Source organism: Salmo trutta, chromosome 2 (genome assembly GCF_901001165.1).
Source record: "Salmo trutta chromosome 2, fSalTru1.1, whole genome shotgun sequence".
Lineage (NCBI taxonomy): Eukaryota > Metazoa > Chordata > Actinopteri > Salmoniformes > Salmonidae > Salmo > Salmo trutta.
In genome coordinates this window covers 5313224-5337489 of record NC_042958.1, presented here as the reverse complement: position 1 = coordinate 5337489, position 24266 = coordinate 5313224, and positions in this window count along the sequence as shown.

Sequence of the window (24266 nt, the reverse complement as noted above, 5' to 3'; positions counted from 1 at the left end):
TAAAAGCTTTACTTCTTGTTAATCCAGCCACTTTGTCAGATTTCAAAAAAGCTTTACAGCGAAACCATACCATACGATAATCTGAAGACAGCGCCCCACGTACAAAAGCATTAAAAACATTTTCCAATCAAGCAGAGGCATCACGAAAGTCAGAAATAGCGATAAAATAAATCACTTACCATTGAAGATCTTCCTCTGTTTGCAATCCAAAGGGTCCCAGCTACATCACAAATGGTCGTTTTGTTCGATAAAGTCCTTCTTTATATCACAAAAAAAGTCAGTTTAGTTGGCGCACTTCATTCAATAATCCACCGGTTTCCCCTCGTTCAAAATGCATACAAAATGAATCCCAAACGTTACCAATAAACTTCGTCCAAACAAGTCAAACAACATTTCTAATCAATCCTCAGGGACCCTAATATGTAAATAAATTATAAAATTTAAGACGGAGAATAGTATGTTCATTACCGGAGATAAATAACCAAGTGCGTGCCCTCACCGGAGCACGCCACAAACATTTTCCAACCAAGCAGAGGCATCACGTGCGCCATAACACTACAGCCAAAATGGGAGCCACTTAGAACAACTACAAATTCTAGCTAATTTTTCAAAAAACTAGCCTGAAACTCTTTCTAAACACTGTTGACATCTACTGAAAGCCCTGGGTACTGCAATCTGGGAGGTATTCATTTTATATTCCCATAGACAGCCATTATAATTAGTGGTGAGCTAAAAAAAAAAATATCTGGATGGATTTTCCTCTGGTTTTCGCCTGCCATATCAGTTCTGTTATACTCACATACATTATTTTAACAGTTTTAGAAACGTTTGAGTGATTTCTATCCAATACTATCAATCATATGCATATCCTAGCTTCTGTGCCTGTGAAACAGGCAGTTTACTTTGGGCACCTCAGTCATCCAAACTTCCGAATACTGCCCCCTATCCATTTAAGGACAACTAAGTCAAGGTCTTGGAGTGGCCATCACAAAGCTCTGACCTCAATCCTATAGAAAATGTGGGCAGATCTGAACAAATGTGTGTGTGCAAGGAGGCCTACAACCCTGATTCAGGTACACCAGCTCTTTCAGGAGGAATGGGCCAAAATTCACCCAACTTATTGTGGGAAGCTTGTGGAAGCCTACCGGAAACGTTTGACCCAAGTTCAACAATTTAAAGGCAATGCTACCAAATACTAATTGACTGTATGTAAACTTCTGACCCACTGCGAACGTGATGAAACAAATTAAAGCTGAAATAAATCACTCTCTACTATTATTCTGACATTTCACATTCTTAAAATAAAGTGGTGATCCTAACTGACCTAAGACAGGGAATTTTTACTAGGATTAAATGTCAGGAATTGTGAAAATGCATTTGGCTAAGGTGTATGTAAACTTCTGACTTCAACTGTACATGCGTCCTGCTGTGCATTGGTTATAATGTTACGGATGAAATGTCCATCACCTCGTCAGAAATTAAAGAAATAATATCCACGTTGTAGCCACAACGAGAGTGCATTTACCCTATGCCTGTCAACTGTGCACACGGTGTAAAACGAGCTGGCTATCATCACAATCTTAGCGATAATATTTCTATTGCAAAAATACTTGTAGGCCGACTGGCCGACATTATGCCTGCGTCTTCTTGTTCCATCCAGATCCAGATCAGCATGATTCAATCATGTTCCTACCACCGGACAGCCAAGCTCTGTCAGTAAATAAAAGGCCTTTCAGTTACTCACCAAGTGTTGTTTTATGGAAGCACGATGCATCTGTTGCTGTGGTTCATTGAAAATGAGTCTGTAATCTTCTGGACATCCAGGGCCTTGGTTCTTTCTGCGATAGGGGGCAGTATTTGCACGGCCAGATAAGGCAGGCAAGGTTGATGAGTCGAGGGTTTGTCATTCTGTTTCGCAGGTAGGTTTTTACACGCCGCATGCAGGAAAAACTGCACTCACATGACACGGAGGATACTGGCAGTGTGACAGATATGCGTAAAAGTTTTTGATGTCCATGAAGGAGTCTTTGTAAGGTTTAAGCATGGACAGGAACTCCAGTGTGCTGCTAACTGTTTTGCCCTGTTCTTTCCTGTTCTTTCCAGGAGCTGGGGCACTTGGTGCACTTCAGCCAGCAGATTGTCCTCTCTGATTCCATAGTGCTGTGCCATGGGCACAAGGCTTTCCTTTTGAAGGAATGTGGCATGCTTGGGGCTTAGGGCTGATGTTCCCATGAGAACTGCACCTGCTTCTGTGGGAAAGCGTCAGGTAATTTCATTCACCAAATGGTCAACGACAGGGTAGAACGAGGACGTGGATGGATGTTCGGTTTGAATTGGAGCTTAAACTTTAAAGTCCTGTGGATGGCGAGGCTATTGGGATTGTCTCTTCTCTTGTGGGGGCGGCGGTGGTTGTATGGCGACACCAACCTTTTCACACAGGGCCTCTGCCTTGCTCCATATGGCTCTCCAAGGGTCCTCTGTGAACTTTTTTTAATGCTTGTGATGACCGAGTGTGCGAGATCAGTGGCAGTCTTGAGCAAAATATCAGGGGACTGTAGAGTGTCAGACATGAACTTTGCTGTGCGGAACAGATCCTCAAACAGGATAAGGTGGAGGGTGAATTCAGCATCAATGAGTGTGAGTAGCGACCGCGTGTCAGTCGATCTGCGTGAATTTGGCTGCAACTTAAAACCTGTTGGGGATAGGGGGCAGTATTTGCACGGCCGGATAAAAAACGTACCCGATTTAATCTGGTTACTACTCCTGCCCAGTAACTAGAATATGCATATAATTGTTTGATTTGGATAGAAAACACCCTAAAGTTTCTAAAACTGTTTGAATGGTGTCTGTGAGTATAACAGAACTCATATGGCAGTCAAAACCCTGAGACAAATCCTGACAGGAAACTGAAATCTGATGTGTGGATATCACTTCAAACATTTGCCATTGAAGCACACAGGGGCTTATGAATTATTTAGCACTTCCTAAGGCTTCCACTAGATGTCCCCAGTCTTTACAAAGTGGTTTGAGTCTCCTACTATCAAAACTGACTGAAAGAGAGGCTGTGGAAAGTGGTCACAGGTGGAGGGCCATTTACCATTATGATGCGGCCGCCCATAGCTACCCTCCCCTTTCGAAACGTTTTGAAAAACAATGCAAACGTCCCCATGGAATATTACTGAAGCTCTGGTTGAAAAACGCCCTAAAGATTTATGTTATACAACGTTTGACATGTTTGAACGAAGTTAAATATTTTTTTTTTGTACATTCGTGACAACAAGTCCTACTCAGCACGGTACATTTTCAGTAGCCTTCGGAGCGCGCTAACAATTGGGACATAAATTATTAACTTTTTCGAACAAAACTACATTTGTTATGGACCTGGGAATCCTGGAAGTGCTTTCTGATAAAGATAATCAAAGGTAAGGTTTTATTTACAATAGTATTTTTGATGGTTGATCATTCCAAGATGGCTCCAACATGTATAGCCTAGCCTATTTTGCTGGGTATACCACGTCGTTTATTGCAAGGTGTGATTTCCCAGTAAAGTTATTTTTAAATCTGGCAAAGCAGTGTCATTCAAGACATGTTAATCTATAAGTCTTGAATAACAATATTACATTTTAACAATGTTTTCGAATAGTAATTTTGTAAATTGTAGCGCTGATTCATCTGAAGCATTTGAGGGAAAAGATTTTCTGAATGTCACGCGCCGATGTAAAATGCTTTTTTTATATATAAATATGAACTTTATCGAACAAAAAATGCATGTATTGTGTAACATGATGTCCTAAGATTGTCATCTGATGACGATTGTCAAAGGTTAGTGCTGCATTTAGCTGTGTTTTGGGTATTTGTGATGCATGCTAGTTGCTTTGAAAATGGCTGTGTGATTATTTCTGGCTGGGTTCTCTCCTAACATAATCTAATGTTTTGTTTTTGCTGTAAAGCCTTTTTGAAATCGGACAACGTGGTTCGATTCAGGAGAGGTGTATCTATAAAACGGTGTAAAATAGTCATATGTTTGAGAAATTGAAGTTATAGCATTTATGAGGTTTTGCATTTAGCGCGACGCGATTCCACTGGCTGTTGATTAGGGTGGGACGCAAGCGTCCCACTGGCCCAGACTGGTTAATGTCCTTTAAGCAATGATGGCTGGGAGGGTTCTTTGCACTGCCCACAGCGAGTAGTACTGGCAGGACCATCACGTATCAGACAGTTTCTTGAGTTCAATTGGCTGCTGTGAAGGCTCAAGTTCCCTTTGCTTCTTAATGAAATGGGCATGAACAAATGAGCCTGAGAAAAACTTGTACATGTCTTGCACAATAACGAAAAAATCCCCTGCTGGCTTCACGTTTCTGACACAGTCCACCAAAACAAGATTGAGACGGTGGCGTGGCAATGAATGTAGATGCCTGAGGGATCTCTTCTCTGAATTTCTCCTGCACCCTGTTGTGAACGCCGGACATGACGGCCATGCCGTCATAACACTGATCAATACAGGCTGTGTGATCAATGTTACATTTACTAAAAGTCTCTTTGATCGTAGCGAAAAGCATCTCGGCATCTAATCCATCAGCTGGAGTGAAATTAAGATATTCCTCCACAACTCAATTCCTCCACAACATCATTTTTTACGTAACGCACCACCACAGACACGTGTTCCTTTTTACTGAGGTCCTTACTCTCATCTACCATCAATGCAAATAGTTCAGCATCTTCTAGTTCACCATCACTTCACATCTGATCCCTAGTCATATATGTAGTATTTCATTCTGTATATCATGATCCATGTACTTAGCATTTCTAGGATTTTCAGAGATTTTCTGTGCAACTTTTTTGTCGAATTTGCCTATGACCTGTAAAGGTTCAAGGAAGTTTCCCTGGTTGACAGCCATGTCGTTTTCTATGTCTCCTCTCTGTGAAAGTCCCTGGTATGCAGTGTAACGCAATGACTCCACAACTGCTCTCATATACTCTGTTCTCTCTGACTATTTTCAAATGTCCATCACTTAGAGCATTGGATATTGTTGAGCCAGACTCTTGGGAGCGTTTGACTGTAAATTCAAAGATGGAAAGTGTTATGCATGTGGGATAATAGGCCACATTGCGAGGACGTGCCGCAATAAAAAAAAAGCCACAGCGTGCAGAAAAGAGAACGGACAGAAAACCGAATACCTCCAGAGGCTCTAGCTACAGCTCTAATCAAGTGATGGAAAGGGAAAGTGAGTGCGCAGACATAGAGGAAGCATTCTCAATGTACAGTGTACAGGGGGCGAATATGAAAAAGGTGAAGCCTTTCATTGTGGAAATTGGAATAAATAGATTTAAGGTACTGTTTTGAAATAGACACAGGATGTAGTGTCACGCTGATGAACAGGTCCCAATTCTATATGAAGTGGAAAAACGTTGAAGTGCCTAAACTGAGAGACACCCCCATTAAACTCAAAACGTACACAGGGGAGAAGATCACTGTGATTCGAGTTGCTGATGTTCAAGTGAAATATCAAGGACAAAAGAAAAGTCTGCCTCTCTTAGTAGTGGAAGATACTGGACCCAGCTTACTAGGAAGAGAGTGGTAGGAGGAAATAAAATTGAACTGGAATGAAATCAAACATGTCACCACAGAGACATTGACACTGCAGCAGGTGCTTTCAAAGCATGAGTGTGTTTTCAAAGAAGAGCTAGGGATGTTAAAAGGGGTCCAAGCTACCGTTCATGTTGCTGCTGATGCTACTCCCAGATTCTGTAGGCCAAGATCAGTTCCATGTGCCATGAAGCCTAAAGTAAGGATGTGGAAATTGACAGACTCTTAGCGGAGGATATAATTATACCTGTCAAGTTCTCTGAGTGGGCAGCACCAGTTGTTCCCATACTAAAACCAGATGGTTCAATCAGATTATGTGGTGACTATAAGCTGACTGTAAATAGAGTTTCCTCTCTAGAGCAGTACCCCATACACAAAGTGGAGGATTTGCTTTCAACGTTAAACAGAGGGCAACAGTTCACAAAACTGGACATGAGTCACGCATATCAGCAAGTGCTAATTGATAAAGCTTCACAGAAGTACATGACCATAAACACCCAAAGAGGGATGTTTACCTATAAACGCTTACCTTTCGGGGTGTCTTCTGCATCAGCTATCTTCCAAATAACCATGGAGGGAGTTCTGCAGGGGATAAACAAGGTAGCGGTTTACCTTGACAACATTCTTGTCACGGGAGTCACAAAGGAGGAACAGCTCAGAAACTTGGGTGAAGTTTTGAGGAGCATGGAAGACGCCGGTCTCCGGCTGAAGAGAAGCAAGTGTACACTGTTAGCTGGTGAAGTGCAGTACCTGGGTCACAAGGTGGATGCCAAGGGTTTACACACTGTCAGAGCTAAAGAGAGGGCTGTTGTGGAAGTTCAAGCTCCGACAAACGTTACAGAGCTGAAAGCCTATCTAGACTTACTGAACTATTATAATCGCTTCCTCCCGAACCTCTCTACCCACTTAGCTCCTCTACATCAACTGTTAACGAAGGATGTGGCCTGGAAATGGTCAGAAAGACAGGAAGAAGCTTTTGCAAAGTCAAAGGTGTTACTGCAATCAGCTGAAGTGCTAGTGGACTACTCAGCAGACAGAGATCTCATCTTATCGTGTGATGCCTCATCGTATGGTGTGGGGGCGGGTCTATCACACCGGATGGAGAATGGTGCAGAGAAACCTATTGGGTTCATGTCAAGATTGTTGTTGGCAGCGGAGAAAAAGTACTCAGCTGGACAAGGAAGGACTGGCTGACATATTCAAAATACAGAGATTCCACAAGTACTTATACGAGAGAACATTCACTATTGTGACCGACCATAAGCCTCTGGGCTCTCTGTTCCATGAACAAAAGCCAGTATCACAAATGGTCTCTCCAAGAGTTCAACGATGGGCTGTGTGGCTCAGGGCCTACGAGTACAGAATAATTTACAAACCAGGCAGATACCATGGGATATTGCTGATGCTCTGAGTAAGCTGCCCATTCCAGAAATCATCATTCAGGAAGAAGAAAATGACCAGGTTTTGATGATCGTTGTGTTGGATGATGCACCGGTGAACACAGCACAAATCAGGCAACGGGCTTCAAAGGATGTGACGCTATCACAAGTGCATGAATTTATCCTGAGAGGATGGCCTACAGTGACAGAGCCTCAGATCATCCCTTACTACGCTCGCCGCTTGGCCTTGCGTGTTGGAGATGGGTGTGTTCTGTGGGGTTCGAGAGTAGTTATCCCACCACAAGGGCGGGGTGTGCTACTGAAGTTGTTGCATCAGTTGCATCTAGGTATGTCGAAAATGAAAGGCCTAGCAAGGTCATACATCTGGTGTCCAAAGATGGACCACGATGTGGAAAATGAGGTTAGCCGGTGTCCAGATTGTCTGAGGAACAGGAAGTCATCCCCCACCGCGCCATTACACTCATGGGAATGGCCGGAAAAACCATGGACACGACTACGCTGGACCTTTCCTAGGAAAAATGTTCCTTGTGCTGATTGATTCTCATTCAAAGTGGATGGACGTTTAGCCCATGAACACGTCCACATCGTACACTACGACTGAAAAGTTGCGACAAAACTTCAGTGTTTGTGGGATTGCCTCAAATGTTGTTTAGCGACAATGCTACTTGTTTTACAAGCACTGAATTCACAAGTTTCATGAAACAAAATGGAATTCATCATGCAACGTCGGCCGCTTTTCACCCATCTTCAAATGGATTAGCAGAACGTGCGGTTCAGACCTTGAAGGAGGGGATGAGGAAGATGCAAGGGCCCAGCACTGAAACAAAGGTGTCAAGATTCTTGTTTAGCTACAGGATTACTACTCAAGCTACAACTGGGTTGTCACCTGGAGAAATGTTGATGTCAAGGAGGTTACTAAGGTCAACCTTGGATCTCATCAGACCAGACCTGAAAATGAAAATACAACAAAAGCAATGGAATCAAAAATGTAATCATGACAACCGAGGCAAACTCAGAAGTTTCTCACCTGGAGATGAGAGATCTATACAAGAAACGATGGGTTTGGTCCTAAATGGATTCCAGCTACCATTGAGGATTTGCTCAGGACCAGTATCTTATACTGTGATCATCGGAAGTGGACAAAGACTAAGGAGATACGTGGATCAGATCCGAGCTAGAATTCCAGTTCCATCCGGGGATCAATGCTTAAACGAGCAGGACAGGACATTGGAAAGTTCCCCAGAGTTGCAGTTGGACAAACTACCTGAGACCAACAATGCTCAACTTCCTGAGACCACCAGTGAAGTCTCCACAAATGGACTTTGTTTCACCATCAAAAGGGGAAGAGCTGGTGGCACCAGCTACACCGCCTCTGAGACACTCAATTAGAGAGACGCCCACCAGACTTTTTCAGATCCTGAAGGAGATTATGTTTGAAAAAATTTAAATATGAAAATAGCATAGCTCAGAAAGGAATTAAGTTGGGTTATTAGCTTTAAAGGGGGGGAATGTAGTAACTTGGTATATTTATGTTTATCAATAGATTCCAGTATTGACTCAAGATGGGGGTTTGCTTTCCGCTATCTTTAGCCATTTCCTATGTCTGCCTATATAACCGTGATTTAAGAAAGCTTCAGGTAGCTTAAGCCAGGTGCATTAGAGAATGTTTTTCTAAGTTACAATTAAATACTAAACCTTACTTACGTGTCATGAGTCAACAATCTAAGAAGCCTCTAAGGACACTACACTTTCTGAATATTCCACTCATTCCACGCTGTCATTGCATATTTATGCTCCACACAAGCACTGTGTGTCTTGAATGAACTTGTCACCTTCTTCCAGTTCTGGTAGCCATTGTGGGTAAATGCCACTTTCTCTCCTCCATGGTTTCCTGGATGTTGAAAGTGGCGGCATGCAAAGCAGATAGCACGGTCCTTTGAAATAGAATATTCCAGCCATTTGTAATCCTCATACTATCTACGATTGAAGTAGCGATCCTGCTGTTCAACATTTGTGGCAGGATAACATCGAAGAAGAGGGTGCCTTGGTTCAACAGGTGACAGGCTTAAATCAGAGGGAGCGGTGGCTGTGCTAACAGTGCAGCTAATGGTGGCTGTGGAGCAGCTAGCAGCGACGAACTGCACTGGTGCTCCCTCTTCTTCTTTGGCCTCCACGGAGACAGGGTCTGGGTCTGGATTTTCATCTACCCGCACTCTTCTCTTGATCAGAAAACAGTCCATCGCAACGGGCGAGATAACGTAGCCTAACGTGTATGAGCACACACACCAGACCCCCCCCCCCCCCCACACACACACACACACACACACACACACACACGTCATAGGGTACACGAGTGGCATGAGCACGCAGCCAAGTATTGGATTGGGAACAGAATGGCTGGTTATTACCTTTTACATATTTCTTAATTTAAAAACAAAAAAATACTAAAATGCTTGAGGGGGCTATGCAGATTTGTGACGTGGCTATAGCACCCCCTAGCCCCGGTGTAGCGCAGTGTAAATACTAGCTGGTGCACGATATCTAAGGAAGTCTCGAGCTATTGCTCACCTGAGGTAGAGTATCTCATGATAAGCTGTAGAGCACACTATCTACCTAGAGAGTTTTCAACTGTATTTTTGGTAGCTGTTTACATACCACCACAGTCAGAGGCTGGCACTAAGACAGCATTGAATGAGCTGTATTCCACCATAAGCAAACAAGAAAACGCTCACCCAGAGGCGACGCTCCTAGTAGCCAGGGACATTAATGCAGGGAAACTTAAATCTGTTTTACCAAATTTCTATCAGCATGTTAAATGTGCAACCAGAGGAAAACAACCTCTGGACTACCTATACTTCACACACAGAGACGCATACAAAGCTCGCCCTCCATTTGTCAAATCTGACCATAATTATATCCTCCTGATTCCTGCTTACAAGCAAAAATTAAAGCAGGAAGCACCAGTGACTAGATCAATAAAAAAGTGGTCAGGTGAAGCAGATGCTAAGCTACGGGATTCCTCCGATGGCATTGAGGAGTACACCACATCAGTCATTGGCTTCATCAATAAGTGCATCGATGATGTCGTCCCCACAGTGACCGTAAGTACATACCCCAACCAGAAGCCATGGATTATAGGCAACATCCGCACTGAGCTAAAGACTGGAGCTGCTGCTTTCAAGGAGCGGGACTCTAACCCGTAAGCTTATAAGAAATCCCGCTATGTCCTCCAATGAACCATCAAACAGGCAAACCGTTCTTACTAAGAACAAATCATACTACACCGGCTCTGACGCTCGTCGGATGTGGCGGGGCAAACAAACCCTTACAGGCTACAAAGGGAAGCACAGCCACGAGCTTCCCAGTGACAGCAGCCTACCAGATGAGCTAAACTACTTCTATGCTCGCTTCGGAGCAAATAACACTGAAACATGCATGAGAGCACCAGCTGTTCTGGAAGACTGTATGATAACGCTCTCCACAGCGGATGTGTGTAAGACCTTCAAACAGGTCAAAAATCACAAGGCCGCAGGGCCAGATGGATTGCCAGGACATGTACTGCGAGCATGCGCTGATCAATTGGTGTCTTCACTGACATTTTCAACCTCTCCCTGTCCGAGTCTGTAATACTAACTTGTTTTAAGCAGACCACCACAGTGCATGTGCCCAAGAACACTAAGGTAATCAGCCTAAATGACTACCGACCCACGTCTGTAGCCATGAAGTGCTTTGAAAGGCTGGTCATGGCTCACATCAACACCATTATCTCAGAAACCCTAGACCAACTCCAATTTGCATACCGTCCCAACAGATCCACAGATGATGCAATCTCTATTGCACTCCACACTGCTCTTTCGCACCTGGACAAAAGGAAAACCTATGTGAGAATGCTATTCATTGACTACAGCTCAGCATTTAACACCATAGTGCCCTCAAAGCTCATCAATAAGCTAAGGACCCTGGGACTAAACACCTCCCTCTGCAACTGGATCCTGGACTTCATGACGGGCCGGCCCCAGCTGGTAAGGGTAGGCAACAACACATCCGCCACGCTGATCCTCAACACAGGGGCCCCTCAGGGGTGCGTGCGCAGTCCCCTCCTGTACTCCCTGTTCACTCATGACTGCACGGCCAGGCACGACTCCAACACCATCATTAAGTTTGCCGATGACACAACAGTGGTAAGCCTGATCACTGACAACGACGAGACAGCCTATAGGGAGGAGGTCAGAGACCTGGCCGTGTGGTGCCAGGACAACAACCTCTCCCTCAATGTGACCAAGACAAAGGAGATGATTGTGGACTACAGGAAAAAGAGGACCGAGCACGCCCCCATTCTCATCGACGGGGCTGTAGTGGAGCAGGTTGAGAGCTTCAAGTTCCTTGGTGTCCACATCACCAACCAACTAACATGGTCCAAGCATACCAAGACAGTCATGAAGAGGGCACGACAAAACCTATTCCCCCTCAGGAGACTGAAAGGATTTGGCATGGATCCTCAGATCCTCAAAAGGTTCTACAGCCGCACCATTGAGAGCATCCTGACTGGTTGCATCACTGCCTGCTATGACAACTGGTCAGCCTCCGACCGCAAGGCACTACAGAGGGTAGTGCGAACGGCCCAGTACATCACTGGGGCCAAGCTTCCTGCCATCCAGGACCTCTATACCAGGCGGTGTCAGAGGAAGGTCCTAAAAATAGTCAAAGACTCCAGCCACCCTAGTCATAGACTGTTCTCTCTGCTACCACATGGTAAGCGGTACCGGAGCGCTAAGACGTCTAGATCGAAGAGGCTTCTTAACAGCTTCTACCCCCCCAAGCCATAAGACTCCTGAACACCTAATCAAATGGCTACCCAGACTATTTGCATTGCCCCCCCCCCTTTTACACCGCTGCTACTCTCTGTTGTTATCATCTATGCATAGTCACTTTAATAATGCTACCTACATGTACATATTACCTCAACTAGCCCCCTTCACATTGACTCTGTACCGGTACCCCCCTGTATATTGTCTTGCTGTTGTTATTTTACTGCTGTTATTTTACTTGTTACTTTACTTGTTACTTTTATTTCTTATTCTTATCTGTATTTTTTAAACTGCATTGTTGGTTAGGGGCTCGTAGTAAAAATTTCACTGTAAGGTCTACTATACCTGTTGTATTCAGCATTTCACTGTAATGTCCAATTTATCCACTTTGAAATGATGTAGTGTGCCCAGTTGGGCCACTCCACTTGATGGTATCAAAACTAAAATGGAGAAATCCTTCAGGCATACATTTTTCTATGCCAAAATGTTTGTGGCATCTCAGGTTCAAAGACAAATCTGAAACAAGACATCTGCAATACGGGCACAGTCACTGACACTATTAGCAATATTTTCAGAACACTTCACCTAAAAGCATCTCTTTAAACATTTTGTGCATAATTCATTGTTTTGAACCAGCGTCATTGTTCTCCCACCCAATGCAAAGTTACCCTCTTTCATGTGAGTTTGATGTGGGTCTCTCCATTTTCAAAACAACTGTCTTCAATAGCTTAACTAACAATGAGCACTGTGTGCTTTCACGTAAACAGTTGACATTGGGAGAAGCTAAACAAAATAAGTTAAATATTTTAGCAGCTGTTTCGAACACATGAAAAGAAACACCGCCCGCGAATCCCCAAAATAAATCACTAAAACACTAAACAGCACTGTGTTTTCTTGTATCGCTTAGAAGTCTGTGCAGTGGCTCTGGAGGAGAAATGATTATGGATACTGCCCTCTGCTCTCTGTCTCCCAGCTATCAATATTCACTCTCTGTCAACTCTGTCGCTGCTTAACTTCAGCCAAGGCCATTTTCACCCAGTGAAAACAACTTTTCTTATGTTCTGTAGCCTATAAAGGTAAAATAAATACCGAACATTTCAATACATACATTTTTTTTTTCAGGTATAATGAATATGACATTTTATCCATATCGTGTTAACAAAGCTCTCTTGATCATCTTCAACCCAAGGGCATTGTATTGCATCAAACATTTTAATGTCATATTTTCCCTGTTTTAACTTAACTAGCTAAGTAACTGCAGTGTATCTACAATAACAAACATATTTATTTATGCCCTAGCCATTTTGGTCAAAAACAATTGCACCTACCTACTCATCCATGCACTGTCAGCGAATGCAGTATTTTCTCTGTGTGAGTTCCTACAGCATGATATCAATTCACTTGTCTCCTCCAGTTCAGAATGAGCCGTCTCTATGTCTCTATCCCTCTATCCATCTGACTTTCTATCCCTCTATCCGTTTGACTTTCTATCCCTCTGACTGTCCCTCTGACTGTCCCTCGACAGAAAGGCCTGACCCGTCATTATCCAGCTTGCCTGATAGTTTACAACAAAGGTATCTCCTCTCTGATGCTGCAGGGGGTCACTGCAATATCTCTGCAACTAGAACCAAAGACCTTCCTAAATTTTAATAGCAAGAGTCCTCGTCCTAAAAAAACACACCCCTATGATGAAAGCATTTTGGGATGTTTCATCTCACAGTACCAAAGGTGAGACAAGGCCAGGGTTGTTGCCTCTATCTTGAGAAGAGAGTAAAAAAAATTCTCCAGCCATTAGCGATCAGATGAACCCTCGTCGGAACTATAGATTCATCTGCTTTTTTCCCCATTTATTTTAGTTGCTCGGTGCACACTCACTTTGAAGGTGCAGAGTTCTCACTTGTTTGATGATAAAAGTGGTACTGTGCAGAAAATAAAGGAGTCATGTGACAGTGACTAATGTGCCACATAACGCACTGTCATTAATGCTTTATTAATTAATGCCTGTCATTGGCCTCACAGTTTAAAAATGGCCAAGCATGTGTCTTAATCACATCGGCACATACAGAACTGTCACTAACGTCTAAATCCTCTGCTTTTTGAGGATATAAACACTGATTACGTTGATTTAAAGTGTTTTTTTGAGAATTAACTATGACAATCATGACTTACAGTAGTGTAATGTTACCTTCCAGCACCTAAACAGCTGATAATTCACTTGTGGTGTTTTGTTCTCAACTTCTTACAATACAGACAATGATAGTCTATTATTGATCTCTTATCAATAAACACTTGTCCTTCCTTGTCTCTTGTAGTCATTCTTTTAATCCTAGATAAATGGTATGCTAGTTCTGGTCTTTCTTAAAAAACCTCTTGTTAGCTGGGGGTCATAGGAAACCTCTTGCTTGCTGGGGGTCACAGGAAACCCTCTTGTTAGCTGGGGGTCACAGGAAACCCTCTTGTTAGCTGGGGGTCACAGGAAACCCTCTTGCTCGTTGTCTGTGGAACGCTGGCAAGCTGGATAACCTTTACAGCTCTGTCATAAGTGCCAAAGAGAGATCCATAATAGTCAGACACTATCCCACATACAAAATCCTGCCTGTATGTTGTCTAGACATCACTACCTCCCCTATACCCTCTTCCCAAGTTCATCCAAGCCTTTCTGGGTAGAAATTACACCCTTGGGCACAGGACAGATTTAGGATCAGCTTACATGCTCCAAATCCAAAGGGGACATACAGACAATCTGACGTCGGACCCGTGTCTAGGGGCAACTTCATCCTCCTCCATCCAATAATAGGATTCCATCATGAGGAAGCTATGATGAGGTCCTCTGAGGAGCAATATTTTATATTCTTCACCATTAGTCCATGACAATAAGAGACCGTAAGGGTTGACCATGTACAGTATATTTAAGTAATACTAAATCAAGGCTGTCAGTCTCGAACCACCCAGTTTATAATAGTACAATAGATATCTTAGGCCACACACCAGCACATCTTTTATGAAGTGGATTATCATACTTAAAACTTTTACAACCTGTTACGAGGTGCTAATTACTTACAGTAGATGTGGTCCCCATAGAGCCGTAACTTCACAAAGAGGAATAAATTATTCAACTCAAATGTTTTAGCTAGTCCTGCCCGTCACTTTTATTTAGGGCTTGGCTGCCGGACACTTTTAGGTCAAAGGCCTAGAAGTATGATGATAAATGACTGCACAATTCGTAGGAAGATCCTTCTTAGATCTGGTGGGATATTGAAAATCGGACATCAAAGGCCACGCTACATTGAAGGTGAATGCGCTTGCCGCGTTAAATAATACAGCTATAAAGATGAAACTTTAATGGAATTTCAGTCATCAGAGACTAATTTGTGATTTAAGGCACTTGGTAAGGATCGAAAAAAAAAAGAGGGTAATTTTGCTATCAGTTCATGCCCAGAATGTAGGAGAAATGTCCAGATAGACCTATATTTTCAAGTGGAAGGGAAAGTATAATAAGACACTAAAACTTTGAACGTCCTCCTCTCTGAAATAAATTAAGCTCATCAAAGTGGAAGTTTTTATAGATGCATAAGTTTTTCTCCTCTGAAATTGAGAGTACTTGATCCTACAGATGAAAGACAGAAGAAGGCGAGTGGGTATGTCTCGTCTCTTATCAGGATACGAGGGAATTCATGAATCTTATGAAGTCATGAAACCCACCATCTTAATATGGAGAATACGTCTGTTAATGAGTGACCGTATAGCTAATGCTAACCCAATTAAATGTGGAACATACTAAATGTAGAAGGATGATGGTCTCTTGACCATTAATCTAGATTTAATGTAGATTTATCTTAGACCTGACCTGACATAGCTTCTGGCCCTAAGAATACATTCAGTAACACATAATATTAAGTTCCTTAATAAACCATTTAAAAAAATAGTTTTAAAGCGTTTATTTATCAGTTGTTAATTTTTGTTCCTACATTTGTAAATGTCAATAAGCAATCCCTAAATAGTCATTTACGCTTTTCTAAACACTATTTAAATTAAACTGATCTTTTTCATCAGCATGATAGACTAGCTGATGCATCCACAACACTTCCGGCAGCATCTCACCTCAATGCTAGCTGTCACATTTTCATACATTCTAATACCATATGAAATGTCAATAGCAAAAAGTGACAAAATAAATACAAAATAACACGCATAATTAATAATAATTTTCAAAAATCAGAAACTTTTAAATCAATAATTAATTTACTTGATTGAGCCGAGTCTACCTTTACCTCAACAAAAATACAAAATACAGGCAAATGCAATTACAAATTGCAGAAACGATTGAACCACACTTTGAAATGTTTGACTTTCTATCTTGTCAAAGCATTGAGCATTAATAAATGCATGATAGAACATGAATAGTATTTTATGGCACTCGTATTAAATACTTGAAGGCTGCTTTTGTCCAATTACAACATTTCATACACATAACTACAATAGCATCACAGCTGTAGTCTTTGGGTAAAGTCTGCATTGTGATGTCCTTTCACCAGAATTCAAATGCACAGTTCCACACCACTTTATCATCAGATCAATACCTCCAAAAGATTCAGTCACAGTATGTCTTTTTGTGAATTTGTTTTACTGTTTTATGTAGCATCCGTTATGAGATATGTTCAACTCATCCAGTCCTGTACTCTTTCATTCCATGTTACATCTATTAATCAGGGTCAGAGTTCAGAACATTTGCTCAAACGTATTCCTCTGAGCCTCGAATGGATCCTGAGCTTTAATAAATTCAAGCTGATGTCAAGTTGAGGGAGGGAGCACTGACAGATAAGGTTCATAGGTGTTTGAAGAAAATATCTGCACGGAGTCATGGAATGACAGTTATCTGGGGATAAGCAGCATACATGACTTCCATATTACAATGGGATTCATGCTCTTGCAATGTTCCAAATATATGGCATATTATTATCCCTAGGGTCTACAGAGGCTATGTGCCAGAATACATCATGCTGCAGTTGATTCATATCATCTGGGTCATGCCTTCTTGGTGATTCACACCTTGTTTCTTATTCCATTTCTATCTCTAGTGTAGCCCAGGTATTTCAAATTCATTCATGAGGAGTGTTAGATAATGTGTGCACAAGAAAAAAGCGCATACATTTTCCTGGACATGCAACATATTGAGACTCCTGCTGAGCAAACGCCAAAGCAGGGCGTAAATTATGGAAGTGAGAAGGCAAAGGAGCCAGGAGATACACTAAGACTCCGTACGGATGCCGTGCCCGGTGCTCAACTTGGCAGAGATGATCTTTGCCATGCTAAGGGAGCAGAACAAGCGACTGATGAGGTTACCCACTGTAGCAATTATGCTATGGAAATCGGACTACGGCTCTAGGGAGTAAAATATGATCAGGTGTGTTAAAATATGTCCCAGCGGTAAGCTCACGGTCTGGATTTTTTTGAGAAATGGGTGAATGAGAGAAACTGCTTATTACCCGGTGAGAGAGAAAAGTCTATAAATGTTTGCATTACCTTGACAGGCACGGTTACAGAGCACGATAGTTCAACCCACTCCCGCAGCATGTTATAAGTCAATGGTTTGCCTTACAAAGCGAACACAGGTTGTGACCTTGGGACTACAAGGTTCTATCTGCGCAAAGCATAGTTCTGAGATATTGAGCATTACATTTTTCACATCCCAGAACTATTTGTAGTAAATTCTTCTTTCATAACACATTATTAAGGTCCTCACCTTAAAGTGCAGAGTATCAAATTCCTAAGACATTTGTAACTAACAATTTTAAGGGCAGTGCAATCGCTGATAGTACCTTAGGGCTCTGAAATGTCAATCTGGGTTCAGCCATAACGTTCTATCTTGAACAGAATGTTACAAATATTTACATGTCAAAGATAAGTACAGACATATGATTAAATAAAGAGAATACGCTTCCTTCTTTCTAATCACATAAAATCCATGTTCATACATTTGTTAAAGCGATAGTTCCCTAAAATGGCAAATACACTATATCCTATGGATCACTAGCAACATTGCTAAAGCTAAGCTCTGGATGAGTAAACTGATATACACTGAGAGTACAAGACATTAGGAACACCTGCTCTTTCCTTGACATGATCCCTTATTGAGGTCACTTGTGGAAACCTCGGCTGATGTTCGGATCAAGAATGTCGTCCACTGGACCCAAAACCGCTCCTCTGGACAGTACGCTACCCACTCAACCAGGTACTGGCGCCGACGCCTACGACGAGGGATCTGACGGCATAGGCGGGGCTTCCCTCTATGTCCAGGGGAGGCGGAAAGGTGTCGTGGGGGACGGCTTCAGCCAGGAGACCAGGAACCACCAGCCTGAAGAGGGAAACATGAAAAGAGGGTGAGATCCGGTAGTTACTGGGGAGCTGTAATCTATATGTCACTTCGTTGATCTTCCGGAGAACCATGAACGGCCCCCCAAACTGGGGGCTCAGCTTCCTACAGGGCAGGCGGAGTTGGAGGTTCCTGGTGGAGATCCAGACACGATCACGGGAGCCTCACTGCGGTGGCGATCAGCCTGCTCCTTCTGGCAGCGGACGGCGCACTGGAGACTCACGCGGTTATTGTTCCAAACCTCTTCTGCGTACCACTGTAGCTTCGGTATGGCTTGGTGTCTACGGAGCCATGGCTGGCTGATAACTCAGAACACACTGGAAGGGAGTCAGCCCGGTGGAGGAGTGATTCATTCTGGCCAGGGAAGGAATCGGGCCCATTCCCCCTGCCGGTCCTGGCAGTGACTCCTCAGGAACCTGCCCAGCTCCTAGTTCATCCTCTCCACCTGCCTGTTAACCTGTTAGGGTATAGGGGGCAGTATTGAGAATTTTTGAAAAAATATGTGCCCATTTTTAAATGCCTCCTACACCTACCCAGTAACTACAATATGCATATACTTATTATATATGGATAGAAAACACCCTAAAGTTTCAAAAACTGTTTGAATGGTGTCTGTGAGTATAACAGAACTCATTTGGCAGGCAAAACCCTGAGACAGATTCTGACAGGAAGTGGATACCTGATGTGTTGAATTGACTTTGAGCCTATGCCATTGAAAAACAAAGGGGGTGAGGTATATTCTGGCACTTCCTATTGCTTCCACAAGATGTCCCCAGCCTTTACAAAGTGTTTTGAGTGTTCTACAGTGAGATCTGACCGAATAAGAGCCATGGAACGTGATGGTCCATCATTCACCCTGGCGCGCGATTTGATGGTGGGTACTCTCATTCCGAAACGTTTTAAAAGAAAACCCAATGGTCCGCCTTGAATTTTATTCATGTTCTGGTTAAAAAAGGCCCTAATGATTTATGCGATACAACGTTTGACATGTTTGAACGAACGGAAATATATTTTTTCCGTTCTTGAAGTGAAGTGAAGTCCGGCTGGCTTAGATCATGCGCTACAACACGGAGGTTTTTCGACATAAATGATGAGCTTTTTTGAACAAAACTACATTCGTTATGGACCTGGGACTCTTTGGAAGTGACATCTGATGAAGAGAATCAAAGGTAATGGATTATTTATATAGTATTTTCGATTTTAGATTCCTCCAACATGGCGGTTAGTCTGTATCGCGATGCGTATTTTTCTGGCGCAGTGCTCAGATTATTGCAAAGTGTGATTTCCCAGTAAGGTTAATTTAAAATCTGACAAGTCCATTGCGTTCAAGAGATGTAAATCTATAATTCTTTGAATGACAATATAATATTTTAGCAATGTTTTCTAATATTAATTAATTATTTTGTCGTCATGACTTGACTGCCGGTATTGGAGGGAAACGATTTCCTGAACATCAACGCCATAGTAAAACACTGTTTTTAGATATAAATATGAACTTGATAGAACTAAAAATGCATGCATTGTCTAACAAAATGTCCTAGGAGTGTCATCTGATGGAGATTGTAAAAGGTTAGTGCATAATTTTAGCTGATTGTATGGTTTTGGTGACGCATGTCTTTGAATCAACAATGCATTGCACACAGCTATTGTCAATGTACTCTCCTAACATAACCTAACTTTATGCTTTCCCCGTAAAACCTTTTTGAAATCGGTAAACGTGGTTAGATTAAGAAGATGTTTATCTTTCAAAGGCTGTAAGTTAGTTGTATGTTTGAGAAATTTGAATTTGTACATTTATTTGGTTTCAAATTTGCCGCTCTTGAAATGCACCTGCAGTTGATAGGGTGCGCCACGGGGGGAACGCTAACGTCCCAGGTAGCCTCAAGAAGTTAAACTGAGGCCGGTACCCAGAAGTGAGGCTGACCGTGACTCCCAGCTTCTCCATAAAGGCTTTCCATACCCTTGACATGAATTGGAGGCCATGGTCAGAGACGATGTCCTCCGGAAGGCCATAGTGCCGGAAGACCTGCTGGAACAGTGCCTCAGCGACCTGGAGAGTGGTAAGGAGACCAGAGAGAGGGATAAAACAGCAGGATTTAAAGAATCTGTCCACAACCACCAAAATGGTGGTGAAACCATCAGAATCAATGGACAGATGAGACCAGGGACGCTGAGGTACAGGAAGGGGAAGGTGTTTCCCTCATGAAGTGTGCCGGGAGATTTAGTTTGGGCACATCAGGAACAGGAGTTGACGTAGTGAGTGACGTCCTTCGCCAAGGTGGGCCACCAGAACTTTCCGGAGATGGATTGAATAATGCGGGTGATACCTAGATGTCCTGCTATGACAGACATGTGTGTCCAAGTCAGCAGCTGATCCCCGTGGGAATGTATGTGCGCTCAGCAGGACAGGTAGCAGGTGCAGGTTCCCACTCCAGGGCCTGGCGAAAGTCCACATCTACATCCCAGAGCACAGGGGCTACGACTTGAGAGGGTGGAATTATGGCTGCACTCAGGACAGGAACCTCTCCCGAGTCATAGAGACGGGACAGGGCATTGGCTTTGGTGTTCTTTGAACCTGGGCGATATGTCAGAGTAAAATCGAATCTAGTGAAAAAGGTCCCACCTTACTTGCCGCGGGTTCAGCCGCCTCGCTGTCCTTATGTACTCCAGGTTCCGATGGTCGGTGAGGATGAGAAATGGGTCCTCGGCACACTCCTGCAGTGTCTCCACTTCTCTAATGCCAACTTCACCGACAGGGGCTCCCAATCACCGACATCATAGTTCCTGATCTGCAGGAGACAGTTTCTTTGAGTAATATTCCTCCAAAGTAGCCAAGTAGACCAGGATGTTGTCGATACACAAGACCACCTGGCATCCGAGCTTGTCCCGGAACACCTCGTTAACAAATGCCTGGAACACTGACGGAGCATAAGGCATCACCAAGTACTCGTAGTGACCAGACACCGTGCTGAAAACTGTTTTCCATTGATCCCCCTCCCGGATGCGGATAAGATTGTAGGCACTCCGCAGGTCCAATTTGGTAAAGAACCGGGCCCAACGGAGCTGTTCGATCGCTGCCGGCACAAACGGGAGAGGGTAAAGGTATTTAGTGGTGATGGAATTCAAACCTCTGTAATCAATGCACTTACAAATAACCAGTGTTATCTATGGCAGTGTGTCTCTCCATGTTATTTGTAACCTGTGTTTGCTTAAATGAGACCGTCAACACATTGTCTGATTAATGTAATCTCCCCACCTGGCTACAGTAGTTCAAAGATGGAGCTCCAATGTGTTCGTCAATGAGATGATTACCAAACCAACCAACCACCGCATATTGCTGTAACAAATCTATTTATTTGTGACCACTAGCCTTCTTCCTCTTTTCTCTATGATTCCTCTCGATCACCACAATGGATGCCTGAAAAGAGGCTGATACCGACGTGTTATCGACTCCAACACGAAAGCTACATGTGTCCTCACGTGTCATGTTCACCGACAGGACTATTGTATATGTATTAAATGATTTAAAGCTGATACATGGCCTCTACCATTGGCTGACAGCGCATGCTGGCTCTAGTCATTGTAGAGCCGGTCCTCCCTTCACTTCTGTGTTAGCACCCTGGGCTTGGAAATGCATTGATGTACAGCGTCAGTAAGGGCATTGTATAAAGCCACTCCAAACATACCAACAATGAAATGTCAGGATAAAGAGCCACTGCTAATGACTTCCCCTCCTGTTGCTCAACTAAAAGGGAGTCTAATATTCCCTCTGTTCTCCCTGTCACGGCTGTCGGAAATATATATTTTTTTCAGTGTTTGCTTTGCCTAACGCTCCCCCCACCGACGATGGCTCAGTAATAATGACATCTTCACGCCGTAGTTCAGAGCTGATCCCGATGTTCCATCATGCCTGTTTCTGTGGGATGAAAGCTTCAGCAGAACCTACACAGAAGGCCTAATGAAAGACATTCATTTAATCTCTTATTTTTACCCGAACGCGAAAGGAAACATGTCACTATCAAGCGTTATGTTCATGTTTGCTGCATTGCTTTCTGTTTGGGGTTTTAGGCTTAGAGTTTCTGTATAGCACTTTGTGACATCGGCTGTTGTAAAAAAGGGATTTATAAATGCATTTGATTGATTGATTCATTTAGAAATGTAGTTGTATTAATGTGTTTATTAAGTGAGCACTCACATGATTCTAACTAATTCCAACAACGCACATAATACTTGATGGATTATGTGATTTGAAAAGGTCATATGAAAAAGGATATCAATCTATGACCCAAATGTGGCCTTATTTACTATCACATTCTGAAAGAGTCTCTTGTAACACCCACGGGACATGTACAGTATAACTGTGTTTATGAGAATGAAGGGTCAAAAGTTGAACTCCAGATATTCAGATATGCGCTTTCACGACTCCGGGTCTCTCACAGCTGGGATTAACTCCACTTAATCCCTGACGTTAGGGACAGCATCGCTATTTTTAATTGGCTCATATGCACAGTGTCTTCTAGCATGTTGGACCCTCTCACACAGAGAGGTGTAAGACAATATTTCTCTCACTGGATTCATCTCAAGGATATTACTACAGCAGTCAAACGGCTGTGGGATGCCACACAAACCCAGCTTCTAATTTGGCACATACCCCATATTTTACCATGTTTCAGCATTAATTGGGTGTTTCGATCAACGCTCCAGTCCATTACACTGAGGCAAAGGGTCAGTTTCAATGTGATTAAAGTTGCATCAGAACTGAGAGGAACAGAGGCCATTCCAAGCTCTCTCTCTCTCTCTCTCTCTCTCTCTCTCTCTCTCTCTCTCTCTCTCTCTCTCTCTCTCTCAAGCAGACTGTGTATTTGTGTAATAGGACATAACCCTATCATTCACATGGTACATCCATTGTATCCCAAAATCATAATTAGGCTCTGGATCCTTTTTCTGATTTGCTTCATTACGCAACTAGATTAACAATACATGAACTAGATTAACAATACATGAACTAGAGTAACAAAACATGAACTAGATTAACAATACATGAACTAGATTAACAATACATGAACTAGAGTAACAAAACATGAACTAGATTAACAATACATGAACTAGATTAACAATACATGAACTAGAGTAACAATACATGAACTAGATTAACAATACATTAACTAGATTAACAAAACATGAACTAGATTAACAAGAAATGAACTAGATTAACAAACATTAACTAGATCAACAATACATGAACTGCAGTATATTAACAATACATGAACTAGATTAACAGACATGAACTAGATTAACAAACCTTGAGCTAGATTAACAATACATGAACTAGATTAACAATACATGAACTAGATGAACAATACATGAACTAGATTAACAAACCTTGAGCTAGATTAACAATACATGAACTAGATGAACAATACATGAACTAGATTAACAAGCCTTGAGCTAGATTAACAATACATGAACTAGATTAACAAACCTTGAGCTAGATTAACAAACCTTTAACTAGATTAACAAGCCTTGAGCTAGATTAACAATACATGAACTAGATTAACAAACCTTGAGCTAGATTAACAATACATGAACTAGATGAACAATACATGAACTAGATGAACAATACATGAACTAGATTAACAAACCTTGAGCTAGATTAACAATACATGAACTAGATTAACAAGCCTTGAGCTAGATTAACAATACATGAACTAGATTAACAAAACATGAACTACAGTATATTAACAAGACATCAACTAGATTAACAAAACATCAATAATATAGCCTAGTGTAGTGTTTCTAGATTAACAAAACATGAACTAGATTAACAAAACATGAACTAGATTAACAAAACATGAACTAGATTTTGGAGAGATTGGAAACCCAAATTGGTTTACATGGACAAGTTCTGGCCTGGTTTAGATCTTATCTGTCGGAAAGATATCAGTTTGTCTCTGTGAATGGTTTGTCCTCTGACAAATCAATTGTAAATTTCGGTGTTCGTCAAGGTTCCGTTTTAGGACCACTATTGTTTTCACTATATATTTTACCTCTTGGGGATGTCATTCGAAAACATAATGTTACATTTCACTGCTATGCGG